General features: G+C 41.5%; 1 protein-coding gene and 1 long non-coding RNA gene across 2 annotated transcripts in view; one reads left to right on the top strand and one right to left on the bottom strand.

The window, feature by feature from the left end:
* Positions 1-4,427, bottom strand: part of ptf1a (pancreas associated transcription factor 1a) — a 15,348-nt gene extending 10,921 nt beyond the window's left edge. Inside the window, exon 1 of the mRNA XM_024273503.2 lies at positions 4,284-4,427. The gene's annotated coding sequence lies outside the window, so the exon portion shown is untranslated. The remainder of the gene's footprint in view (positions 1-4,283) is intronic.
* LOC112147252 overlaps positions 4,245-9,582 on the top strand; it is a 30,975-nt gene continuing 25,637 nt past the window's right edge. Inside the window, exon 1 of the long non-coding RNA XR_002919427.2 lies at positions 4,245-4,376. This is a non-coding gene — a long non-coding RNA (uncharacterized LOC112147252). The remainder of the gene's footprint in view (positions 4,377-9,582) is intronic.

The following is a 9,582-nucleotide window of genomic DNA, read 5'->3' as shown; positions in this document are numbered from 1 at the left end:
TACATATCTCTATATATATATTTAACATAATATTTAAAAATTATTTAAAAATATCACTAATAAGGGAACCTGGGCACTAGAAAACCCAAACACATTAAACCTTTAACATCTCAAGCGTCGCCGGTGACGCTACATACTGTAACTTATCAACTGTTAACACAATCATCATAATTCAATGTGATTCCAGCAGATTTTGAAGCAGATAAGTGGTGTGAGCCTTCCAGGAACCCTTCAGGAAACCTTCGTTTCCTGGAGGGTTCCTCAGTCAGTTGGTCGCACCGCTTTTCTGCTTCAGAATCTGCTGGAATTATCTTTGCAGTTTTGTCAATCAAAAAAATTACATACAATAAATAAATAAATAACCAAGGAAAATTCAAAAAAAGATTTGTTTTTTTCCGGCATTTTTTAAACAAAATACAACATTGATAAATTATGAAATTAATAATAATGATAACACCAGTCTTTGTTCCAGCTAAAGTAGAGATCTTCTGTCTCTATTTGTGCTGCCGTTTGCTTGCTGGTGTGAGTGCTTTAAAACCCAAACACATTAACCCTTTAACATCTCAAGCGTCGCCGGTGACGCTACTTACTGTAACTTATCAAATGTTAACACAATCAACATAATTCAATGTAATTCCAGCAGATTTTGAAGCAGAAAAGTGGTGTGAGCCTTCCAGGAACCCTTCAGGAAACCTTAGTTTCCTGGAGGGTTCCTCAGTCAGTTGGTCGCACCGCTTTTCTGCTTCAGAATCTGCTGGAATTATCTTTGCAGTTTTATCAATCAAAAAAATTACATACAATAAAAAAATAAATAACCAAGGAAAACTAAAAAAAAAAATATATTTTTTTTTTCCCGGCATTTTTTAAACAAAATACAACATTGATACATGATGAAAATAATAATAATAATAATAACACCAGTCTTTGTTCCAGCTAAAGTAGAGATCTTCTGTCTCTATTTGTGCCGCCGTTTGCTTGCTGGTGTGAGTGCTTTTTTAAATCTCCTCCACAGGGAAATTTTCTTTCCATCGGTATTCTCAGATTCATCGGCAGACTCGTCGTCTTCATCATCTGATGTTTCTCCCTCATCATCTGACGTTTCATCTTCGTCATCTGAAGTTTCTTCTTCAGATGTCATCTCCTCGTCAACTATTTCTTTTATGTCCTCAGACGCTTTTTGTTCGTCGTCGGAGATTTCCTCGTCTTGTTCTTCAGACGTTTCGTCTTCAGTCAATCCAGAACCAGAAGAAGCAGAGATGAGCGAGGAGTCACAGTCTTGATCATCCACAGATGTACTTTGGAGCACATTTTCAGCTTCCTCAGCAGGCTCTGTAGATTTTTAAACTGGGATGACCACACAAGTGTCACTCTTGTACTTGCGCCATCTTGCTGGGGTCAGAGCCTTTTTGAATCTTCGCCACAGGGAGACTTTTGGTTCCTTGGGTGGCTCTGGTTGACTAAAACAGTCTGAAGTTTCCAAATAATCCACATCCTGATTTTCCACATCAGAAGGTTCAGGTTCTTTAAGGTCTTCTTCTTGGGGAGGGACCTGTTCAGAAACCGTCTCTGGCTCTGAAGTGTCTGTCTGGGCTGGAACCTCCTCAGAGATGTCCTCCAAACATTGTGGGAGTGAATCTTTTATTTCATGTTCAGTCACATCAAAAAAGGTCCATGGCAGTCCTGAGTTAGTTTGATCTGTCTTCTTCTGCTCATGTCTTGCGTTGATGGCATCTCTTCGTTTGGCCAAACGAGTTTTGACCAAACGAGTTTTGACCTTTGTGACTGGTTCACAGATCCTCTGTTTTTTGTTGGGATGATATTCTGTTGTCTCCATCTCTGTAGGAATCTTGCATTTCCTGGAAGGTTCTGCAGTCAGTGGTTGCTCTTGTTCAGAAACAAACACTGGGTCTGAAACTTGAACTTGGGCTGATGATTCCTCACTGACATTTTCCAAAGATTTTGGGAGTGAATCTTTTATTTCAGGTTCAGAAACAAACACTGGGTCTGAAACTTGAACTTGAACTGATTCTTCCTCAACAACATTGTCCTTATACTCCATGACAGTTTCTTCAGGAACAGACTCCACTGCTGGTGAGTCAGTTTCCACTGTTTTTTGGTGATCAAGACTGATGTTATCTTGAATTTCTTGGTCAGCCAAAGGTGAGCTGACTGGCTCGCAGGTTTCCTCTTCCACTGGGGAAGGGATTTTCTCTGTTTTCTTATTCCTTTTACGCCTCTTGCGTTTTTTGGAAGGCTCTGGAACCACTGGTTGTTCAGAATCTAACTCTGGTTCTGAAACTTTAATTTCCACTGATTCCTCCATGGCGGCCTCTTCAGGAACAGACTCCACTGTTGGTGAGTCAGTTTCCTCTGATTTTTGGTGATCAAGACTGATGTTATCTTGAACTTCTTGGTCAGCCAAAGGTGAGCTGACTGGCTCGCAGGTTTCCTGTTCCTCTGGGGAAGGGATTTCCTCTGTTTTCTTATTCCTCTTACGCCTCTTGCGCTTTTTGGAAGGCTCTGGAACCGCTTGTTGTTCAGAATCTAACTTTGACTCTGAAACTTTAATTTCCACGGATGGCTCTTCCATGGTGTTCTCATATTCTGGGACAAGCAAATCCTCGGTTTGGTCGGTAGACTCCACAGGTTGGACAGATGCTTGCAGTGTTGTCACTTGCTCAGAAAGCTCTGCCACCTGAGACTGAAGTTTGCTCGCCCATCTGGCCTTTAATCGTAGTTTTACGTTCATCTTGTTGTTCAAGTTGGTTTGTTCCTCCAGACCCTCTTCAACTATTTTGGCTTTTGCCTTCACCAACTGTCTACATCGTTTAAGTTCCATTTCACGTTCTTGCCTGAGTTGACGTTCTTCTTTCAGTTTTAGTTCCATGTCTTGCAGCAACTTCCAGTGCACGACACAGCTCTCCTCAGTTGCAATTCTTTCCCGTTTAAGTAGGGATAGATACACATTTGCTCCATTCAGTTGCTCCAAGAGACGGTCCCGTTCTTCTCTCAGGGTCTTCTTTCGAATCCCATTGCACGCGCTCCCTGACGGGGCAGGTGAGACGGGCCGGTGGTGCGCCTGGGAGCTGAGGACGGACCGGGATCCCACATCAGCTGGCGCATGCTGCCTCTCACTTTTATTGCGCCATGGGGTTTCGTTCGGGACCCTCTGACTCGCGTGCGTCTCCTCGGTCCGTGTATCACGACGGGTCGGGTGGGTCGCCGCAGAGTCCTTGCTGTCCGTTGTACGTGGGCCGGTCTCCGCCCGGGGCGCCGCAACACGGTCGGAGCGCACTGAGGACAGTGCACCCCAGTTGACAGTCGCGCCGGGGGCAGAGGGTCTGCGTCTTTCCCCCACCCTGGGGCGGGTAGGAGGGAGGGCCCAGTGGGCACTCGGCACTGCCCGGGCTTGGCGAGGTGCCCGTGAAGGTTTAGCTTCAAGGGTTTTATTCATGTTTTTCGGGGGTAAGGTTGTAGATTTTCCTGTTTTATTCATGTTTCGGGTGAGTTCAGGCGTCTCGAGGTCTCTAGGTGAGTTCTTGGTCTCTGGGATTCTTTAGTAATTAAAGATATTTTTGACAGGTTTTTGTCTCACGTATAAGGACTTTCTGAAGTGATGTCATAAGCTGATTGATTATGACATTTGACCTCACTTCCTGAGATATTTTATCATATGCGCAATATGACAAAGAATGACGTCACTGCCGACGAGCGCAACATAGGGTCGTACCATTATGTGAAAAGCGCGCGGGGGGGGGGGGACATAGTGGTACAGTCCAGTCAAACACGACGAAAACGCAGAGCGCCGAGTTTAGTGAGATGATAAACAAAATTGTGGATTTAGGAACCGCACATCTATTCATGTGGCTGCAGGACAAAAACAGGGGAGCTGCAGGTACATTTCGTCCTTCTGTGACACAAACTTTTGCCGTGAGGGAAGTTGTGTAGGAATCGATGTTGTTGGGGAACAACCGGAAGGGGGACACTTTAAGAGGACGGACTCAGAGGTAGCATAGCTAATGTTGGGTCTAAATAAAGCCCCAGTTAAAGAGCAACAAGAGACCCCTGAATCGTTGGTCACGGCATGCTCAGACATAACAGTACATGGTGTCAGAAGCCTAGAAACCCATATCAGGCAGAGATCGGAAGACGAAGCCATTGAAAATCAGCCGTCATTGCCGCTAGCCGAGAGAAGCTATCTACGTGCTAACACGCTAAGGGCGCGAGCTACGTCGAGCCCAGAGAACGGAAAATGATGTATTCCGTATTTTCAATCAACCCACCTGAAAACTTCATGACTTTAGTGGCTTTTCGCCGTGGATCCCCCGTCTGGAAAGGTTTCGTATTGCGGCAGGACTTGACACCCAGGAAGAAAGGTATCACACAGCTAGACTCAAAATTTTCCCAGGTTGCACCGGTGCACCTAACTATTTCTATTCAGGTGCATCAGCACAAAAGTTTGGCGGACCTTCTCGACCTCATTTCATTTAACAGCGCTTTTTGACGGTCCCTTTCCTTTCTATTTTCTGTCAATATCTGTATCAAGACTTGAAAATGATGAACTTATAAACTGGTAAACATAAAGCCCTTTAGTTAAAATCTAATTCTACAAAAATGATAAACTACTACATTTATATAGTAATGAAAAATTAAAAAAAAAAATGTGCATTTTGAAAAAGTTTAAATTTGGGACAAAAAGTGAAATGGGTGCCCATTCTGATACATCCATTTGTACATACAAAAAAATCCATGAATGTCTTTGTTTTCCTGGTCTGAGCTGGAATCTGGATCAAACTGTACAGATGGATAACTACAATATTGCTACAATATCTTTGTTGCACGCTAATGTTAGCTTGGGGGTGTGAAATGCTGTCAGCTATCTGGAGAGAGTAAACAAAGATTTAATGAGATATCAGCGTGTGGTGACATCACTCCAACAGTCCTGCCCATAACTCAAAGGTGAATATCAAAAAACCTCCATTAGGTAACATTTCATTCAATTCATCACTTAATTTATTAGGTGCCATTTCTTAAGAAAAAAGTGGACTCTGGAGATGAATCATGTGGGACTCTGTAAGTGTCTCTGTGCTCTACCTTTCTTAACCTGATGGAGGGATGTGCACCACCAAGACCATCAGACCAGAAAACTCATGAAGATTGAAGGAGCCTCAACTATGAAGTTCAATGTTAAAATCTCCTTCAGTTTTTTTTATTTTCTGCCTGCTTTTGCATGATCTCAGGACGATTTCTGACTGTTTGTTAGAACTCTGGAAAATCTCTTAAAATGGAACTCTGTAAACAGGACAATTCCCTGTCAAACTTAAAACTAAACTGATAAAAGTTCAACTTCATTGAAGCAGTCAGTAATGTACAACTGAGGCAACTGCAAGAAGAAGAAGAAAGAGCTTTACTCTGTGGATGCTGCATATACTAACATTTAATGATTCCATATTTGGTCATATAAAAGCTTATTTTGAAGTTAGTATTTCCAGAGATTTATAGAATCAGAGGTGGTCTATAAAGCTCTCACTAATACTAAGTGCATTGAAACTTAATGGCAAGAAATAAAGAACCGTCTCTTATGTATGTTCAAAAATGTTCTTAGGAATGTGTTGGTGTGACAAAATAATATAAATTACCTTTAATCTACCAATTTGATTTAAAAAGAAGAAAATATACTTAAAAAAAATAATTAACACTTGGATAGAAGTAAATCAAAAAGTACAAAATAATATTTAGTCCATTCATTGCTTTAAAATGACTGAAGAGTTGCAGATAGTGTAAGAACAATAAAAAAAAGACACCAAAATCTCATCTACGTTCCTCATAACACACAGCAGCAGACGGAGTAGAGACTATAAAGTCCACAGAACAGTTTTCCACCACAATGAAAGCCTGATTTCTACATTAATATGAAATTGTAGGTGACAATCAATGAGTATTATATATCTGTTACATGATGCATGATTGATGTAACTGTTCACTTCTTCTTCTTCTTTTCCTTTCGGCTTTTCCCTTCAGGCGTTGCTACAGCGAATCAGTTTCCTCCATCTAAGCCTGTCTTCAGCATCCTCCACTCTAACACCAGCCACCTTCATGTCTTCATTCACTGCATCCATAAACCTCCTCTTTGGTCTTCCTCTAGACCTCTTTCCTGGCAGCTCTAGACTCAGCATCCTTCTACCAATATATTCACTGTCTCTCCTCTGAACATGTCCAAACCATCTCAGTCTGGCCTCTCTGACTTTATCTCCAAAACCTCTAACATGTGCTGTCCCTCTGATGTATTCATTCCTGATCCTATCCATCCTGGTCACTCCCAAAGAGAACCTCAGCATCTTCATCTCTGCTACCTCCAGCTCTGCTTCCTGTCTTTTCTTCAGTCCCACTGTTTCTAGTCCAAACAACATGGCTGGTCTCACCACAGTCTTGTACACCTTTCCTTTCATTTGTGCTGAAACTCTTCTGTCACACATCACACCTGACACTTTTCTCCACCCATTCCAACCTGCTTGCACTCTCCTCTTCACTTCTTTTCCACACTCTCCATTACTCTGTACTGTTGACCCTAAATACTTAAACTCCTCCACCTTCTTTATCTCTTCTCCCTGTAACCTCACTCTTCCACTCTGGTTCCTCTCATTCACACACATGTACTCTGTCTTACTGCGGCTAACCTTCATTCCTCTCCTTTCCAGGGCAAACCTCCACCTCTCTAACTCCACCTCCACCTGTTCCCTGCTCTCACTACAAATCACAATATCATCTGCAAACATCATAGTCCATGGTGATTCCTGTCTAACCTCATCCGTCAGTCTGTCCATCACCATTGCAAACAGGAAGGGGCTCAGAGCTGATCCCTGATGTAATCCCACCTCCACCTTGAACTCCTCTGTCACCCCTACAGCACACCTCACCACTGTCTTACAGCCCTCATACATGTCCTGCACTGCTCGGACATACTTCTCTGTCACTCCAGACTTCCTCATACAATACCATAGTTCCTCTCTGGGCACTCTGTCATAAGCTTTCTCCAGATCTACAAAGACACAGTGGAGCTCTCTCTGACCTTCTCTGTACTTCTCTATCAACATCCTCAAAGCAAATGTTGCATCTGTAGTGCTCTTTCTTGGCATGAAACCATACTGCTGCTCACAAATGTTCACTTCTGCTCTTAGTCTGGCTTCCACTACTCTTTCCCACACCTTCATTGTATGGCTCATCAGCTTTATTCCTCTGTAGTTACCACAACTCTGCACATCTCCCTTATTCTTAAAAATGGGCACCATCACACTTCTCCTCCATTCCTCAGGCATCTTCTCACCACCTAAGATCCTGTTGAACAACCCGGTCAAAAACTCCACTGCCATCTCTCCTAGACACTTCCATACCTCCACAGGTATATCATCAGGACCAAGAGCCTTTCCACTCTTCATCCTCTTCAAAGCCCCTCTCACTTCACCTTTACTAATCTTTCTTACTTCCTGCTCCACAACCGTCACCTCTTCTACTCTTTGTTCTCTCTCATTCTCTTCATTCATCAACTCTTCAAAGTATTCTTTCCATCTTTCCATTACACCACTGACACCTGTCACCACATTACCATTCCTATCCTTGATCACCCTAACCTGCTGCATGTCCTTCCCATCTCGATCTCTCTGCCTTGCTAGTCTGTACAGGTCAGTCTCTCCCTCCTTACTACCCAACCTAGCGTACAAGTCATCATAAGCTCTTTGCTTGGCCTTTGACACCTCTACTTTCACCTTACGCTGCATCTCCCTGTACTCCTGTCTACTCTCCTCAGTCCTCTCAGTGTCCCACTTCTTCTTAGCTAGTCTCTTACTCCGTATACACTCCTGCACCTCCTCATTCCACCACCAAGTCTCCTTATCAACTCTCTTTCCTGATGACACACCAAGTACACTCCTACCTGTCTCCCTGATCACATTAGCTGTAGTTATCCAGTCATCTGGGAGTACCTCCTGACCACCCAGAGCCTGTTTCAACTGTTCCTTAAAAGTCATGCAACAATCTTCTTTTTTCAACTTCCACCAGTTTGTCGTCTTCTCTGCCTTTGCCCTCTGAAATCTTGAAATAATGTTTGATTAGATTAATCAATAATCAACAAGTACTCCACTTTAGTATTAGGAATTAAAAAAAAAAAGTTCTATTTGATCTGATCAGAACCGGATTACATAACTATGCGAAACTGTAAAATGATGTAACTAAGAAGGGGTGGGATTATATAGGTTCACTTCTTCCCACTCCTTTTCAAGCAATCAATCGAACTCCACTTGACATAAGTTAATAAGCACAAAAATTAATGAAGCAAATGTGACATAAGAGTGTTTTTTTCTATTTTTTAAGCAATGCATTTCATTATTTCTGTAATGAGTTTGAAATACTTTTGTTTTGTCCTGTATTTTTCACTATCTGTGCTGTGCTTGAAATAAACCAATCAATCAATTTGGTTGCTGCTCTACTTTGGAATGGGAAAGCTCTTCATTTGTCTGAACAGCGTATCAACGCTAACAAACAGTTTTTACTACTTTTTTGGGTTAGCACCATTTCAGGAGGAGAGTGTCTTCACATTACCATAAAACACTAAGACTTTGGTTGAAAAATACAAATCAAAGAGATAGATTCATTATCTCAAATAAACACAAATAAACTTTTTTTTTTTGCCAGAGATCCACATAGAGAATGAAGTGGATTCACATCTTAGCATATCAGAGCAGTCACAAGTGGTTTATCCGACTTTAGGTGAACATAGCTTTGATGCAACTAAAATCCTTAAAAAAAGGAGTTATTTACTCTTCATGTTTGATTAGTGCATAATTAGGAAAACATGTGAACACAAAACAATTGAAAAAAACGTGTTTTATGTATAAAAAATAAGTCTGACCTGTCACACAGTTCTTGGAGGGACACTGCCACCATGTGGTCAAAGAGGAGAACATATCTTCAGACTCAATCTCTGGAACTATTAATCAATTCAGTGTCAATACCAGCATCCATTTATATAGACACAGCAGGGAGGAAGATTTCATTGATCATTACTGTTGAGACTAACTGGTAACAAATGGAAGAAAAAAGCAAAGAATCAAAAAGCATTTAGATATGAGAAAATTTACCAAAATAAATAAACTAGAAGTAAATATTATTATCTGCAAAAAATTGTTGTCTTGGAGAAGCAAAACTTGTCTTGGAGAAGCAAAACTTCTAACTAAAAAAATCGAATCCACCATGTTTTGGTCAGATGGCAGAGCACGGTCCAGAAGCGTTGTTGTGTTCTGTGGGTCGGGATTAGTTTAAAATAGACTGTTTCTTCTGGAGTAAAGAGAAGGGAAACTTCAAGTACATCGATAGAGTGTGCGCATGGTTTGAAAGGGATCATGAATTCTAAAAGGTATTTCATTCTTAGTTCTAAAGACAGCATCTATTTTGAAAAAGTGTATCAAATAGGACAATTTTTCAAAAGGACAGTTAAAAAACATACTAAAGTCACAGTAACAAACAAACATATAACTAATTTGTCAAATAATATGTATTAAAAAAAAACAACTTAAAGGTGACTCAAGC

This window comes from Oryzias melastigma, linkage group LG17 (assembly GCF_002922805.2).
Source record: "Oryzias melastigma strain HK-1 linkage group LG17, ASM292280v2, whole genome shotgun sequence".
Taxonomy (NCBI): Eukaryota; Metazoa; Chordata; class Actinopteri; order Beloniformes; family Adrianichthyidae; genus Oryzias; species Oryzias melastigma.
This window is presented reverse-complemented; position numbering and strand designations above follow the sequence as displayed.